The sequence below is a fragment of the Eschrichtius robustus genome, chromosome 9, assembly GCF_028021215.1.
Source record: "Eschrichtius robustus isolate mEscRob2 chromosome 9, mEscRob2.pri, whole genome shotgun sequence".
In the NCBI taxonomy this organism is placed as follows: Eukaryota; Metazoa; Chordata; class Mammalia; order Artiodactyla; family Eschrichtiidae; genus Eschrichtius; species Eschrichtius robustus.
In genome coordinates this window covers 101,028,412-101,045,866 of record NC_090832.1, presented here as the reverse complement: position 1 = coordinate 101,045,866, position 17,455 = coordinate 101,028,412, and positions in this window count along the sequence as shown.

Below are 17,455 nucleotides of genomic sequence, written 5' to 3'. Positions count from 1 at the left end.
ACTAGGCTTCTCCTTCCAATCAGGACCTCCTACCTGAAGTCACCCTGCCTCCAGGAGAAAGACGGCTTGCGTTCTTTTGCAACTAAAGCACAGTTTTTCCTGTAGCACTGCAGGCTTTTGAAGAGGCACGGTCCCAGAGGCCTGGCTACGGCGTTCGTTGGTGAAACCGTTCACTAGATGCAGAACACCCTGCCTCGAGAAGTTGATTCAGGGAAGCAACCAGTATGTACTCTGTGTCCCTTTTGACTTGTTAAAAGCCACAGAGATATATGCTGCCTGTGCCCATGGAAATAGGGGCGTGATGGTACTAACCTTGCTTTCCATTTGGAAAGATCCATTCTTGCTGCCATGAAGCTCCCTGAAATTCTCTGCTGTTGACAGGCCTCTGGCCACTGTAGGCATGGGTCTGGTAAGAAAATGAGTTTTCTCTGGGTACACACGGAGCTTCTTTGGCCGGGGTGGGGCTCACCTTGCCATGCTCTAGAGCTAAAGGGAATCTCCACGTGAGTCCTTGCCTCGAGGTAAGGCCCTGAGTAGCCCTGCAGAAAGGGAGGCATGCAGCTCTTTCCATGAGCTCTTAGTGGAGGTTCTGCTTTATTTTAAAGGAAGTACCCTTTTCAGGACTCCTAGGCCCCTCGGGTGAGCATCATTTTGGTTCCAAGATCACTGACTCCCTCCACACCCCTGTGGGCCTGCTGAGCAGCATTGAGTCCCATACGTCCCTCGGAGGCCCTCTGTGGCTGCCGAGTCTCGGGCAACACACTCTACGTTACTTCAGGAGAGCTACATTTCCAGAGCACTCGAACAGCATCAGAACCACATTTCTAGGCAGTCCAACATGCCCTGGAAGTCTTCGACATTGCCCTCGTCTGAGCTGCCCTGAGAAAACACTCTGCTTAGAATTGATCGAGGACCTCGTTCCTGAAGTCACTCTATTCAAGGAGAAATACAGCATCCTAACATGCTGTATCGCTCCCAGGGCAAGCAACGTGAGAACTTGCCTCGAGGTAAAGCCCTGAAATGCTATGCAGAAGCAGAGGCGTGTAGCAGTTTCCATGAGGCCGTAGTCGCTGCTCGGCAGCATTTTTACGCCAGTAGGCTTGTTAGGACACCTAGGTGCCAAGCCTGGAATATCTATTGCCTGCAAGAACACTGAGTACCCTCAGGCTCCCCTGGCCCCTCTAAGCAATATCCAGGCCAGGAGCTTTCCGAATCACAGTGTGTATGCCGAAGGTAGGGCAACACAGTGCACTCTTACTGGTACATCTTGATTTAGCCAGCAATCGCACAGATTCACGAGCACGGTTCTAGCAAGTTCCAACTTGCCGTGGAAGTCTCACTCCTTCCCTAGTTTGAGCTGCACAGAGAAAAACACTAGCCTTCTCCATCCATCCAGGACCTCCTAGCTGAAGTCACCTTGCCTCCTAGAGAGAGACGGCTACGTTCCTATTGCAACTAAAGCACAGTATTTCCTGTAGCACGGCAGGCATTTGAAGAGGCACGGCCCAGGAGGCCTAGCTAGGGCTTTCCTGGGTGAGGCCGTTTACTAGTTGCAGAACACCCTGCCTCGAGAAGTTGACTGAGGGAAGCAACCAGTGTGTACTCTGTGTCTCATTTGACTTGTTTAAAACCACAGAGATGTATGCTGGCTGTGCCCATGGAAATGGGGGCATGATGGGACTAACCTTGCTTTCCATTTGGAAACCTCCATTCTTGCTGCCGTGAAGTTCCCAGAAATTCTCTGCTGTTGACAGGCCCCTGGTCACTGTAGGCATGGGTCTGGGAAGAAAATGAGTTTTCTCTGGCCACACACGGAGCTTCATTGGCCGGGGTGGGGCGCACCTTGCCATGCTCTAGAGCTAAAGGGAATCTCCACGTGAGTCCTCGCCTCGAGGTAAGGACCTGAGTACCCTTGCAGAAAGGGAGGCATGCAGCTCTTTCCATGAGCTCTTAGTCGCTGTTGTGCTTTACTTTAAAGGAAGTACCCTTTTCAGGACTCCTCGCGCCCTCTGGTGAGCATCACTGTGGTTCCAAGATCTCAGAGTACCTCCACACCCCTGTAGGCCTGCTGAGCAATAACGAGGCCCATTGGTCCCTCGGAGGTCGTCTGTGTCTGCTGAGTCATGGGCAACACACTGCACTCTTTCTTGTGATATCTTGATTCACAGCACTCGCACAGGTTCAAGAGCAACGTTCAAGCAAGGTCTAACATGCCGTGGAAATGGCACTCATTCCCTAGTCTGAGCTGCACAGAGAAAAACACTAGGCTTCTCCTTCCAATCAGGACCTCCTACCTGAAGTCACCCTGCCTCCAGGAGAAAGACGGCTTGCGTTCTTTTGCAACTAAAGCACAGTTTTTCCTGTAGCACTGCAGGCTTTTGAAGAGGCACGGTCCCAGAGGCCTGGCTACGGCGTTCGTTGGTGAAACCGTTCACTAGATGCAGAACACCCTGCCTCGAGAAGTTGATTCAGGGAAGCAACCAGTATGTACTCTGTGTCCATTTTGACTTGTTAAAAGCCACAGAGATATATGCTGCCTGTGCCCATGGAAATAGGGGCGTGATGGTACTAACCTTGCTTTCCATTTGGAAAGATCCATTCTTGCTGCCATGAAGCTCCCTGAAATTCTCTGCTGTTGACAGGCCTCTGGCCACTGTAGGCATGGGTCTGGTAAGAAAATGAGTTTTCTCTGGGTACACACGGAGCTTCTTTGGCCGGGGTGGGGCTCACCTTGCCATGCTCTAGAGCTAAAGGGAATCTCCACGTGAGTCCTTGCCTCGAGGTAAGGCCCTGAGTAGCCCTGCAGAAAGGGAGGCATGCAGCTCTTTCCATGAGCTCTTAGTGGAGGTTCTGCTTTATTTTAAAGGAAGTACCCTTTTCAGGACTCCTAGGCCCCTCGGGTGAGCATCATTTTGGTTCCAAGATCACTGACTCCCTCCACACCCCTGTGGGCCTGCTGAGCAGCATTGAGTCCCATACGTCCCTCGGAGGCCCTCTGTGGCTGCCGAGTCTCGGGCAACACACTCTACGTTACTTCAGGAGAGCTACATTTCCAGAGCACTCGAACAGCATCAGAACCACATTTCTAGGCAGTCCAACATGCCCTGGAAGTCTTCGACATTGCCCTCGTCTGAGCTGCCCTGAGAAAACACTCTGCTTAGAATTGATCGAGGACCTCGTTCCTGAAGTCACTCTATTCAAGGAGAAATACAGCATCCTAACATGCTGTATCGCTCCCAGGGCAAGCAACGTGAGAACTTGCCTCGAGGTAAAGCCCTGAAATGCTATGCAGAAGCAGAGGCGTGTAGCAGTTTCCATGAGGCCGTAGTCGCTGCTCGGCAGCATTTTTACGCCAGTAGGCTTGTTAGGACACCTAGGTGCCAAGCCTGGAATATCTATTGCCTGCAAGAACACTGAGTACCCTCAGGCTCCCCTGGCCCCTCTAAGCAATATCCAGGCCAGGAGCTTTCCGAATCACAGTGTGTATGCCGAAGGTAGGGCAACACAGTGCACTCTTACTGGTACATCTTGATTTAGCCAGCAATCGCACAGATTCACGAGCACGGTTCTAGCAAGTTCCAACTTGCCGTGGAAGTCTCACTCCTTCCCTAGTTTGAGCTGCACAGAGAAAAACACTAGCCTTCTCCATCCATCCAGGACCTCCTAGCTGAAGTCACCTTGCCTCCTAGAGAAAGACGGCTACGTTCCTATTGCAACTAAAGCACAGTATTTCCTGTAGCACGGCAGGCATTTGAAGAGGCACGGGCCAGGAGGCCTAGCTAGGGTTTTCCTGGGTGAGGCCGTTTACTAGTTGCAGAACACCCTGCCTCGAGAAGTTGACTGAGGGAAGCAACCAGTGTGTACTCTGTGTCTCATTTGACTTGTTAAAAACCACAGAGATGTATGCTGGCTGTGCCCATGGAAATGGGGGCATGATGGGACTAAACTTGCTTTCCAATTGGAAACCTCCATTCTTGCTGCCGTGAAGTTCCCAGATATTCTCTGCTGTTGACAGGCCCCTGGTCACTGTAGGCATGGGTCTGGGAAGAAAATGAGTTTTCTCTGGCCAAACACGGAGCTTCATTGGCCGGGGTGGGGCGCACCTTGCCATGCTCTAGAGCTAAAGGGAATCTCCACGTGAGTCCTCGCCTCGAGGTAAGGACCTGAGTACCCTTGCAGAAAAGGAGGCATGCAGCTCTTTCCATGAGCTCTTAGTCGCTGTTGTGCTTTACTTTAAAGGAAGTACCCTTTTCAGGACTCCTCGCGCCCTCTGGTGAGCATCACTGTGGTTCCAAGATCTCAGAGTACCTCCACACCCCTGTAGGCCTGCTGAGCAATAACGAGGCCCATTGGTCCCTCGGAGGTCGTCTGTGTCTGCTGAGTCATGGGCAACACACTGCACTCTTTCTTGTGATATCTTGATTCACAGCACTCGCACAGGTTCAAGAGCAACGTTCAAGCAAGGTCTAACATGCCGTGGAAATGGCACTCATTCCCTAGTCTGAGCTGCACAGAGAAAAACACTAGGCTTCTCCTTCCAATCAGGACCTCCTACCTGAAGTCACCCTGCCTCCAGGAGAAAGACGGCTTGCGTTCTTTTGCAACTAAAGCACAGTTTTTCCTGTAGCACTGCAGGCTTTTGAAGAGGCACGGTCCCAGAGGCCTGGCTACGGCGTTCGTTGGTGAAACCGTTCACTAGATGCAGAACACCCTGCCTCGAGAAGTTGATTCAGGGAAGCAACCAGTATGTACTCTGTGTCCCTTTTGACTTGTTAAAAACCACAGAGATATATGCTGCCTGTGCCCATGGAAATAGGGGCGTGATGGTACTAACCTTGCTTTCCATTTGGAAAGATCCATTCTTGCTGCCATGAAGCTCCCTGAAATTCTCTGCTGTTGACAGGCCTCTGGCCACTGTAGGCATGGGTCTGGTAAAAAATGAGTTTTCTCTGGGTACACACGGAGCTTCATTGGCCGGGGTGGGGCTCACCTTGCCATGCTCTAGAGCTAAAGGGAATCTCCACGTGAGTCCTTGCCTCGAGGTAAGGCCCTGAGTAGCCCTGCAGAAAGGGAGGCATGCAGCTCTTTCCATGAGCTCTTAGTGGAGGTTCTGCTTTATTTTAAAGGAAGTACCCTTTTCAGGACTCCTAGGCCCCTCGGGTGAGCATCATTTTGGTTCCAAGATCACTGACTCCCTCCACACCCCTGTGGGCCTGCTGAGCAGCATTGAGTCCCATACGTCCCTCGGAGGCCCTCTGTGTCTGCCGAGTCTCGGGCAACACACTCTACGTTACTTCAGGAGAGCTACATTTCCAGAGCACTCGAACAGCATCAGAACCACATTTCTAGGCAGTCCAACATGCCCTGGAAGTCTTCGACATTGCCCTCGTCTGAGCTGCCCTGAGAAAACACTCTGCTTAGAATTGATCGAGGACCTCGTTCCTGAAGTCACTCTATTCAAGGAGAAATACAGCATCCTAACATGCTGTATCGCTCCCAGGGCAAGCAACGTGAGAACTTGCCTCGAGGTAAAGCCCTGAAATGCTATGCAGAAGCAGAGGCGTGTAGCAGTTTCCATGAGGCCGTAGTCGCTGCTCGGCAGCATTTTTACGCCAGTAGGCTTGTTAGGACACCTAGGTGCCAAGCCTGGAATATCTATTGCCTGCAAGAACACTGAGTACCCTCAGGCTCCCCTGGCCCTTCTAAGCAACATCCAGGCCAGGAGCTTTCCGAATCACAGTGTGTATGCCGAAGGTAGGGCAACACAGTGCACTCTTACTGGTACATCTTGATTTAGCCAGCAATCGCACAGATTCACGAGCACGGTTCTAGCAAGTTCCAACTTGCCGTGGAAGTCTCACTCCTTCCCTAGTTTGAGCTGCACAGAGAAAAACACTAGCCTTCTCCATCCATCCAGGACCTCCTAGCTGAAGTCACCTTGCCTCCTAGAGAAAGACGGCTACGTTCCTATTGCAACTAAAGCACAGTATTTCCTGTAGCACGGCAGGCATTTGAAGAGGCACGGGCCAGGAGGCCTAGCTAGGGCTTTCCTGGGTGAGGCCGTTTACTAGTTGCAGAACACCCTGCCTCGAGAAGTTGACTGAGGGAAGCAACCAGTGTGTACTCTGTGTCTCATTTGACTTGTTAAAAACCACAGAGATGTATGCTGGCTGTGCCCATGGAAATGGGGGCATGATGGGACTAACCTTGCTTTCCATTTGGAAACCTCCATTCTTGCTGCCGTGAAGTTCCCAGAAATTCTCTGCTGTTGACAGGCCCCTGGTCACTGTAGGCATGGGTCTGGGAAGAAAATGAGTTTTCTCTGGCCACACACGGAGCTTCATTGGCCGGGGTGGGGCGCACCTTGCCATGCTCTAGAGCTAAAGGGAATCTCCACGTGAGTCCTCGCCTCGAGGTAAGGACCTGAGTACCCTTGCAGAAAGGGAGGCATGCAGCTCTTTCCATGAGCTCTTAGTCGCTGTTGTGCTTTACTTTAAAGGAAGTACCCTTTTCAGGACTCCTCGCGCCCTCTGGTGAGCATCACTGTTGTTCCAAGATCTCAGAGTACCTCCACACCCCTGTAGGTCTGCTGAGCAATAACGAGGCCCATTGGTCCCTCGGAGGTCGTCTGTGTCTGCTGAGTCATGGGCAACACACTGCACTCTTTCTTGTGATATCTTGATTCACAGCACTCGCACAGGTTCAAGAGCAACGTTCAAGCAAGGTCTAACATGCCGTGGAAATGGCACTCATTCCCTAGTCTGAGCTGCACAGAGAAAAACACTAGGCTTCTCCTTCCAATCAGGACCTCCTACCTGAAGTCACCCTGCCTCCAGGAGAAAGACGGCTTGCGTTCTTTTGCAACTAAAGCACAGTTTTTCCTGTAGCACTGCAGGCTTTTGAAGAGGCACGGTCCCAGAGGCCTGGCTACGGCGTTCGTTGGTGAAACCGTTCACTAGATGCAGAACACCCTGCCTCGAGAAGTTGATTCAGGGAAGCAACCAGTATGTACTCTGTGTCCCTTTTGACTTGTTAAAAACCACAGAGATATATGCTGCCTGTGCCCATGGAAATAGGGGCGTGATGGTACTAACCTTGCTTTCCATTTGGAAAGATCCATTCTTGCTGCCATGAAGCTCCCTGAAATTCTCTGCTGTTGACAGGCCTCTGGCCACTGTAAGCATGGGTCTGGTAAGAAAATGAGTTTTCTCTGGGTACACACGGAGCTTCTTTGGCCGGGGTGGGGCTCACCTTGCCATGCTCTAGAGCTAAAGGGAATCTCCACGTGAGTCCTTGCCTCGAGGTAAGGCCCTGAGTAGCCCTGCAGAAAGGGAGGCATGCAGCTCTTTCCATGAGCTCTTAGTGGAGGTTCTGCTTTATTTTAAAGGAAGTACCCTTTTCAGGACTCCTAGGCCCCTCGGGTGAGCATCATTTTGGTTCCAAGATCACTGACTCCCTCCACACCCCTGTGGGCCTGCTGAGCAGCATTGAGTCCCATACGTCCCTCGGAGGCCCTCTGTGGCTGCCGAGTCTCGGGCAACACACTCTACGTTACTTCAGGAGAGCTACATTTCCAGAGCACTCGAACAGCATCAGAACCACATTTCTAGGCAGTCCAACATGCCCTGGAAGTCTTCGACATTGCCCTCGTCTGAGCTGCCCTGAGAAAACACTCTGCTTAGAATTGATCGAGGACCTCGTTCCTGAAGTCACTCTATTCAAGGAGAAATACAGCATCCTAACATGCTGTATCGCTCCCAGGGCAAGCAACGTGAGAACTTGCCTCGAGGTAAAGCCCTGAAATGCTATGCAGAAGCAGAGGCGTGTAGCAGTTTCCATGAGGCCGTAGTCGCTGCTCGGCAGCATTTTTACGCCAGTAGGCTTGTTAGGACACCTAGGTGCCAAGCCTGGAATATCTATTGCCTGCAAGAACACTGAGTACCCTCAGGCTCCCCTGGCCCCTCTAAGCAACATCCAGGCCAGGAGCTTTCCGAATCACAGTGTGTATGCCGAAGGTAGGGCAACACAGTGCACTCTTACTGGTACATCTTGATTTAGCCAGCAATCGCACAGATTCACGAGCACGGTTCTAGCAAGTTCCAACTTGCCGTGGAAGTCTCACTCCTTCCCTAGTTTGAGCTGCACAGAGAAAAACACTAGCCTTCTCCATCCATCCAGGACCTCCTAGCTGAAGTCACCTTGCCTCCTAGAGAGAGACGGCTACGTTCCTATTGCAACTAAAGCACAGTATTTCCTGTAGCACGGCAGGCATTTGAAGAGGCACGGGCCAGGAGGCCTAGCTAGGGCTTTCCTGGGTGAGGCCGTTTACTAGTTGCAGAACACCCTGCCTCGAGAAGTTGACTGAGGGAAGCAACCAGTGTGTACTCTGTGTCTCATTTGACTTGTTAAAAACCACAGAGATGTATGCTGGCTGTGCCCATGGAAATGGGGGCATGATGGGACTAACCTTGCTTTCCATTTGGAAACCTCCATTCTTGCTGCCGTGAAGTTCCCAGAAATTCTCTGCTGTTGACAGGCCCCTGGTCACTGTAGGCATGGGTCTGGGAAGAAAATGAGTTTTCTCTGGCCACACACGGAGCTTCATTGGCCGGGGTGGGGCGCACCTTGCCATGCTCTAGAGCTAAAGGGAATCTCCACGTGAGTCCTCGCCTCGAGGTAAGGACCTGAGTACCCTTGCAGAAAGGGAGGCATGCAGCTCTTTCCATGAGCTCTTAGTCGCTGTTGTGCTTTACTTTAAAGGAAGTACCCTTTTCAGGACTCCTCGCGCCCTCTGGTGAGCATCACTGTGGTTCCAAGATCTCAGAGTACCTCCACACCCCTGTAGGCCTGCTGAGCAATAACGAGGCCCATTGGTCCCTCGGAGGTCGTCTGTGTCTGCTGAGTCATGGGCAACACACTGCACTCTTTCTTGTGATATCTTGATTCACAGCACTCGCACAGGTTCAAGAGCAACGTTCAAGCAAGGTCTAACATGCCGTGGAAATGGCACTCATTCCCTAGTCTGAGCTGCACAGAGAAAAACACTAGGCTTCTCCTTCCAATCAGGACCTCCTACCTGAAGTCACCCTGCCTCCAGGAGAAAGACGGCTTGCGTTCTTTTGCAACTAAAGCACAGTTTTTCCTGTAGCACTGCAGGCTTTTGAAGAGGCACGGTCCCAGAGGCCTGGCTACGGCGTTCGTTGGTGAAACCGTTCACTAGATGCAGAACACCCTGCCTCGAGAAGTTGATTCAGGGAAGCAACCAGTATGTACTCTGTGTCCCTTTTGACTTGTTAAAAACCACAGAGATATATGCTGCCTGTGCCCATGGAAATAGGGGCGTGATGGTACTAACCTTGCTTTCCATTTGGAAAGATCCATTCTTGCTGCCATGAAGCTCCCTGAAATTCTCTGCTGTTGACAGGCCTCTGGCCACTGTAGGCATGGGTCTGGTAAGAAAATGAGTTTTCTCTGGGTACACACGGAGCTTCTTTGGCCGGGGTGGGGCTCACCTTGCCATGCTCTAGAGCTAAAGGGAATCTCCACGTGAGTCCTTGCCTCGAGGTAAGGCCCTGAGTAGCCCTGCAGAAAGGGAGGCATGCAGCTCATTCCATGAGCTCTTAGTGGAGGTTCTGCTTTATTTTAAAGGAAGTACCCGTTTCAGGACTCCTAGGCCCCTCGGGTGAGCATCATTTTGGTTCCAAGATCACTGACTCCCTCCACACCCCTGTGGGCCTGCTGAGCAGCATTGGGTCCCATACGTCCCTCGGAGGCCCTCTGTGTCTGCCGAGTCTCGGGCAACACACTCTACGTTACTTCAGGAGAGCTACATTTCCAGAGCACTCGAACAGCATCAGAACCACATTTCTAGGCAGTCCAACATGCCCTGGAAGTCTTCGACATTGCCCTCGTCTGAGCTGCCCTGAGAAAACACTCTGCTTAGAATTGATCGAGGACCTCGTTCCTGAAGTCACTCTATTCAAGGAGAAATACAGCATCCTAACATGCTGTATCGCTCCCAGGGCAAGCAACGTGAGAACTTGCCTCGAGGTAAAGCCCTGAAATGCTATGCAGAAGCAGAGGCGTGTAGCAGTTTCCAAGAGGCCGTAGTCGCTGCTCGGCAGCATTTTTACGCCAGTAGGCTTGTTAGGACACCTAGGTGCCAAGCCTGGAATATCTATTGCCTGCAAGAACACTGAGTACCCTCAGGCTCCCCTGGCCCCTCTAAGCAATATCCAGGCCAGGAGCTTTCCGAATCACAGTGTGTATGCCGAAGGTAGGGCAACACAGTGCACTCTTACTGGTACATCTTGATTTAGCCAGCAATCGCACAGATTCACGAGCACGGTTCTAGCAAGTTCCAACTTGCCGTGGAAGTCTCACTCCTTCCCTAGTTTGAGCTGCACAGAGAAAAACACTAGCCTTCTCCATCCATCCAGGACCTCCTAGCTGAAGTCACCTTGCCTCCTAGAGAGAGACGGCTACGTTCCTATTGCAACTAAAGCACAGTATTTCCTGTAGCACGGCAGGCATTTGAAGAGGCACGGCCCAGGAGGCCTAGCTAGGGCTTTCCTGGGTGAGGCCGTTTACTAGTTGCAGAACACCCTGCCTCGAGAAGTTGACTGAGGGAAGCAACCAGTGTGTACTCTGTGTCTCATTTGACTTGTTTAAAACCACAGAGATGTATGCTGGCTGTGCCCATGGAAATGGGGGCATGATGGGACTAACCTTGCTTTCCATTTGGAAACCTCCATTCTTGCTGCCGTGAAGTTCCCAGAAATTCTCTGCTGTTGACAGGCCCCTGGTCACTGTAGGCATGGGTCTGGGAAGAAAATGAGTTTTCTCTGGCCACACACGGAGCTTCATTGGCCGGGGTGGGGCGCACCTTGCCATGCTCTAGAGCTAAAGGGAATCTCCACGTGAGTCCTCGCCTCGAGGTAAGGACCTGAGTACCCTTGCAGAAAGGGAGGCATGCAGCTCTTTCCATGAGCTCTTAGTCGCTGTTGTGCTTTACTTTAAAGGAAGTACCCTTTTCAGGACTCCTCGCGCCCTCTGGTGAGCATCACTGTGGTTCCAAGATCTCAGAGTACCTCCACACCCCTGTAGGCCTGCTGAGCAATAACGAGGCCCATTGGTCCCTCGGAGGTCGTCTGTGTCTGCTGAGTCATGGGCAACACACTGCACTCTTTCTTGTGATATCTTGATTCACAGCACTCGCACAGGTTCAAGAGCAACGTTCAAGCAAGGTCTAACATGCCGTGGAAATGGCACTCATTCCCTAGTCTGAGCTGCACAGAGAAAAACACTAGGCTTCTCCTTCCAATCAGGACCTCCTACCTGAAGTCACCCTGCCTCCAGGAGAAAGACGGCTTGCGTTCTTTTGCAACTAAAGCACAGTTTTTCCTGTAGCACTGCAGGCTTTTGAAGAGGCACGGTCCCAGAGGCCTGGCTACGGCGTTCGTTGGTGAAACCGTTCACTAGATGCAGAACACCCTGCCTCGAGAAGTTGATTCAGGGAAGCAACCAGTATGTACTCTGTGTCCCTTTTGACTTGTTAAAAGCCACAGAGATATATGCTGCCTGTGCCCATGGAAATAGGGGCGTGATGGTACTAACCTTGCTTTCCATTTGGAAAGATCCATTCTTGCTGCCATGAAGCTCCCTGAAATTCTCTGCTGTTGACAGGCCTCTGGCCACTGTAGGCATGGGTCTGGTAAGAAAATGAGTTTTCTCTGGGTACACACGGAGCTTCTTTGGCCGGGGTGGGGCTCACCTTGCCATGCTCTAGAGCTAAAGGGAATCTCCACGTGAGTCCTTGCCTCGAGGTAAGGCCCTGAGTAGCCCTGCAGAAAGGGAGGCATGCAGCTCATTCCATGAGCTCTTAGTGGAGGTTCTGCTTTATTTTAAAGGAAGTACCCGTTTCAGGACTCCTAGGCCCCTCGGGTGAGCATCATTTTGGTTCCAAGATCACTGACTCCCTCCACACCCCTGTGGGCCTGCTGAGCAGCATTGGGTCCCATACGTCCCTCGGAGGCCCTCTGTGTCTGCCGAGTCTCGGGCAACACACTCTACGTTACTTCAGGAGAGCTACATTTCCAGAGCACTCGAACAGCATCAGAACCACATTTCTAGGCAGTCCAACATGCCCTGGAAGTCTTCGACATTGCCCTCGTCTGAGCTGCCCTGAGAAAACACTCTGCTTAGAATTGATCGAGGACCTCGTTCCTGAAGTCACTCTATTCAAGGAGAAATACAGCATCCTAACATGCTGTATCGCTCCCAGGGCAAGCAACGTGAGAACTTGCCTCGAGGTAAAGCCCTGAAATGCTATGCAGAAGCAGAGGCGTGTAGCAGTTTCCAAGAGGCCGTAGTCGCTGCTCGGCAGCATTTTTACGCCAGTAGGCTTGTTAGGACACCTAGGTGCCAAGCCTGGAATATCTATTGCCTGCAAGAACACTGAGTACCCTCAGGCTCCCCTGGCCCTTCTAAGCAATATCCAGGCCAGGAGCTTTCCGAATCACAGTGTGTATGCCGAAGGTAGGGCAACACAGTGCACTCTTACTGGTACATCTTGATTTAGCCAGCAATCGCACAGATTCACGAGCACGGTTCTAGCAAGTTCCAACTTGCCGTGGAAGTCTCACTCCTTCCCTAGTTTGAGCTGCACAGAGAAAAACACTAGCCTTCTCCATCCATCCAGGACCTCCTAGCTGAAGTCACCTTGCCTCCTAGAGAGAGACGGCTACGTTCCTATTGCAACTAAAGCACAGTATTTCCTGTAGCACGGCAGGCATTTGAAGAGGCACGGCCCAGGAGGCCTAGCTAGGGCTTTCCTGGGTGAGGCCGTTTACTAGTTGCAGAACACCCTGCCTCGAGAAGTTGACTGAGGGAAGCAACCTGTGTGTACTCTGTGTCTCATTTGACTTGTTAAAAACCACAGAGATGTATGCTGGCTGTGCCCATGGAAATGGGGGCATGATGGGACTAACCTTGCTTTCCATTTGGAAACCTCCATTCTTGCTGCCGTGAAGTTCCCAGAAATTCTCTGCTGTTGACAGGCCCCTGGTCACTGTAGGCATGGGTCTGGGAAGAAAATGAGTTTTCTCTGGCCACACACGGAGCTTCATTGGCCGGGGTGGGGCGCACCTTGCCATGCTCTAGAGCTAAAGGGAATCTCCACGTGAGTCCTCGCCTCGAGGTAAGGACCTGAGTACCCTTGCAGAAAGGGAGGCATGCAGCTCTTTCCATGAGCTCTTAGTCGCTGTTGTGCTTTACTTTAAAGGAAGTACCCTTTTCAGGACTCCTCGCGCCCTCTGGTGAGCATCACTGTTGTTCCAAGATCTCAGAATACCTCCACACCCCTGTAGGCCTGCTGAGCAATAACGAGGCCCATTGGTCCCTCGGAGGTCGTCTGTGTCTGCTGAGTCATGGGCAACACACTGCACTCTTTCTTGTGATATCTTGATTCACAGCACTCGCACAGGTTCAAGAGCAACGTTCAAGCAAGGTCTAACATGCCGTGGAAATGGCACTCATTCCCTAGTCTGAGCTGCACAGAGAAAAACACTAGGCTTCTCCTTCCAATCAGGACCTCCTACCTGAAGTCACCCTGCCTCCAGGAGAAAGACGGCTTGCGTTCTTTTGCAACTAAAGCACAGTTTTTCCTGTAGCACTGCAGGCTTTTGAAGAGGCACGGTCCCAGAGGCCTGGCTACGGCGTTCGTTGGTGAAACCGTTCACTAGATGCAGAACACCCTGCCTCGAGAAGTTGATTCAGGGAAGCAACCAGTATGTACTCTGTGTCCCTTTTGACTTGTTAAAAGCCACAGAGATATATGCTGCCTGTGCCCATGGAAATAGGGGCGTGATGGTACTAACCTTGCTTTCCATTTGGAAAGATCCATTCTTGCTGCCATGAAGCTCCCTGAAATTCTCTGCTGTTGACAGGCCTCTGGCCACTGTAGGCATGGGTCTGGTAAGAAAATGAGTTTTCTCTGGGTACACACGGAGCTTCTTTGGCCGGGGTGGGGCTCACCTTGCCATGCTCTAGAGCTAAAGGGAATCTCCACGTGAGTCCTTGCCTCGAGGTAAGGCCCTGAGTAGCCCTGCAGAAAGGGAGGCATGCAGCTCATTCCATGAGCTCTTAGTGGAGGTTCTGCTTTATTTTAAAGGAAGTACCCGTTTCAGGACTCCTAGGCCCCTCGGGTGAGCATCATTTTGGTTCCAAGATCACTGACTCCCTCCACACCCCTGTGGGCCTGCTGAGCAGCATTGGGTCCCATACGTCCCTCGGAGGCCCTCTGTGTCTGCCGAGTCTCGGGCAACACACTCTACGTTACTTCAGGAGAGCTACATTTCCAGAGCACTCGAACAGCATCAGAACCACATTTCTAGGCAGTCCAACATGCCCTGGAAGTCTTCGACATTGCCCTCGTCTGAGCTGCCCTGAGAAAACACTCTGCTTAGAATTGATCGAGGACCTCGTTCCTGAAGTCACTCTATTCAAGGAGAAATACAGCATCCTAACATGCTGTATCGCTCCCAGGGCAAGCAACGTGAGAACTTGCCTCGAGGTAAAGCCCTGAAATGCTATGCAGAAGCAGAGGCGTGTAGCAGTTTCCAAGAGGCCGTAGTCGCTGCTCGGCAGCATTTTTACGCCAGTAGGCTTGTTAGGACACCTAGGTGCCAAGCCTGGAATATCTATTGCCTGCAAGAACACTGAGTACCCTCAGGCTCCCCTGGCCCTTCTAAGCAATATCCAGGCCAGGAGCTTTCCGAATCACAGTGTGTATGCCGAAGGTAGGGCAACACAGTGCACTCTTACTGGTACATCTTGATTTAGCCAGCAATCGCACAGATTCACGAGCACGGTTCTAGCAAGTTCCAACTTGCCGTGGAAGTCTCACTCCTTCCCTAGTTTGAGCTGCACAGAGAAAAACACTAGCCTTCTCCATCCATCCAGGACCTCCTAGCTGAAGTCACCTTGCCTCCTAGAGAGAGACGGCTACGTTCCTATTGCAACTAAAGCACAGTATTTCCTGTAGCACGGCAGGCATTTGAAGAGGCACGGCCCAGGAGGCCTAGCTAGGGCTTTCCTGGGTGAGGCCGTTTACTAGTTGCAGAACACCCTGCCTCGAGAAGTTGACTGAGGGAAGCAACCTGTGTGTACTCTGTGTCTCATTTGACTTGTTAAAAACCACAGAGATGTATGCTGGCTGTGCCCATGGAAATGGGGGCATGATGGGACTAACCTTGCTTTCCATTTGGAAACCTCCATTCTTGCTGCCGTGAAGTTCCCAGAAATTCTCTGCTGTTGACAGGCCCCTGGTCACTGTAGGCATGGGTCTGGGAAGAAAATGAGTTTTCTCTGGCCACACACGGAGCTTCATTGGCCGGGGTGGGGCGCACCTTGCCATGCTCTAGAGCTAAAGGGAATCTCCACGTGAGTCCTTGCCTCGAGGTAAGGACCTGAGTACCCTTGCAGAAAGGGAGGCATGCAGCTCTTTCCATGAGCTCTTAGTCGCTGTTGTGCTTTACTTTAAAGGAAGTACCCTTTTCAGGACTCCTCGCGCCCTCTGGTGAGCATCACTGTTGTTCCAAGATCTCAGAGTACCTCCACACCCCTGTAGGCCTGCTGAGCAATAACGAGGCCCATTGGTCCCTCGGAGGTCGTCTGTGTCTGCTGAGTCATGGGCAACACACTGCACTCTTTCTTGTGATATCTTGATTCACAGCACTCGCACAGGTTCAAGAGCAACGTTCAAGCAAGGTCTAACATGCCGTGGAAATGGCACTCATTCCCTAGTCTGAGCTGCACAGAGAAAAACACTAGGCTTCTCCTTCCAATCAGGACCTCCTACCTGAAGTCACCCTGCCTCCAGGAGAAAGACGGCTTGCGTTCTTTTGCAACTAAAGCACAGTTTTTCCTGTAGCACTGCAGGCTTTTGAAGAGGCACGGTCCCAGAGGCCTGGCTACGGCGTTCGTTGGTGAAACCGTTCACTAGATGCAGAACACCCTGCCTCGAGAAGTTGATTCAGGGAAGCAACCAGTATGTACTCTGTGTCCCTTTTGACTTGTTAAAAGCCACAGAGATATATGCTGCCTGTGCCCATGGAAATAGGGGCGTGATGGTACTAACCTTGCTTTCCATTTGGAAAGATCCATTCTTGCTGCCATGAAGCTCCCTGAAATTCTCTGCTGTTGACAGGCCTCTGGCCACTGTAGGCATGGGTCTGGTAAGAAAATGAGTTTTCTCTGGGTACACACGGAGCTTCTTTGGCCGGGGTGGGGCTCACCTTGCCATGCTCTAGAGCTAAAGGGAATCTCCACGTGAGTCCTTGCCTCGAGGTAAGGCCCTGAGTAGCCCTGCAGAAAGGGAGGCATGCAGCTCTTTCCATGAGCTCTTAGTGGAGGTTCTGCTTTATTTTAAAGGAAGTACCCTTTTCAGGACTCCTAGGCCCCTCGGGTGAGCATCATTTTGGTTCCAAGATCACTGACTCCCTCCACACCCCTGTGGGCCTGCTGAGCAGCATTGGGTCCCATACGTCCCTCGGAGGCCCTCTGTGTCTGCCGAGTCTCGGGCAACACACTCTACGTTACTTCAGGAGAGCTACATTTCCAGAGCACTCGAACAGCATCAGAACCACATTTCTAGGCAGTCCAACATGCCCTGGAAGTCTTCGACATTGCCCTCGTCTGAGCTGCCCTGAGAAAACACTCTGCTTAGAATTGATCGAGGACCTCGTTCCTGAAGTCACTCTATTCAAGGAGAAATACAGCATCCTAACATGCTGTATCGCTCCCAGGGCAAGCAACGTGAGAACTTGCCTCGAGGTAAAGCCCTGAAATGCTATGCAGAAGCAGAGGCGTGTAGCAGTTTCCAAGAGGCCGTAGTCGCTGCTCGGCAGCATTTTTACGCCAGTAGGCTTGTTAGGACACCTAGGTGCCAAGCCTGGAATATCTATTGCCTGCAAGAACACTGAGTACCCTCAGGCTCCCCTGGCCCTTCTAAGCAATATCCAGGCCAGGAGCTTTCCGAATCACAGTGTGTATGCCGAAGGTAGGGCAACACAGTGCACTCTTACTGGTACATCTTGATTTAGCCAGCAATCGCACAGATTCACGAGCACGGTTCTAGCAAGTTCCAACTTGCCGTGGAAGTCTCACTCCTTCCCTAGTTTGAGCTGCACAGAGTAAAACACTAGCCTTCTCCATCCATCCAGGACCTCCTAGCTGAAGTCACCTTGCCTCCTAGAGAGAGACGGCTACGTTCCTATTGCAACTAAAGCACAGTATTTCCTGTAGCACGGCAGGCATTTGAAGAGGCACGGCCCAGGAGGCCTAGCTAGGGCTTTCCTGGGTGAGGCCGTTTACTAGTTGCAGAACACCCTGCCTCGAGAAGTTGACTGAGGGAAGCAACCTGTGTGTACTCTGTGTCTCATTTGACTTGTTGAAA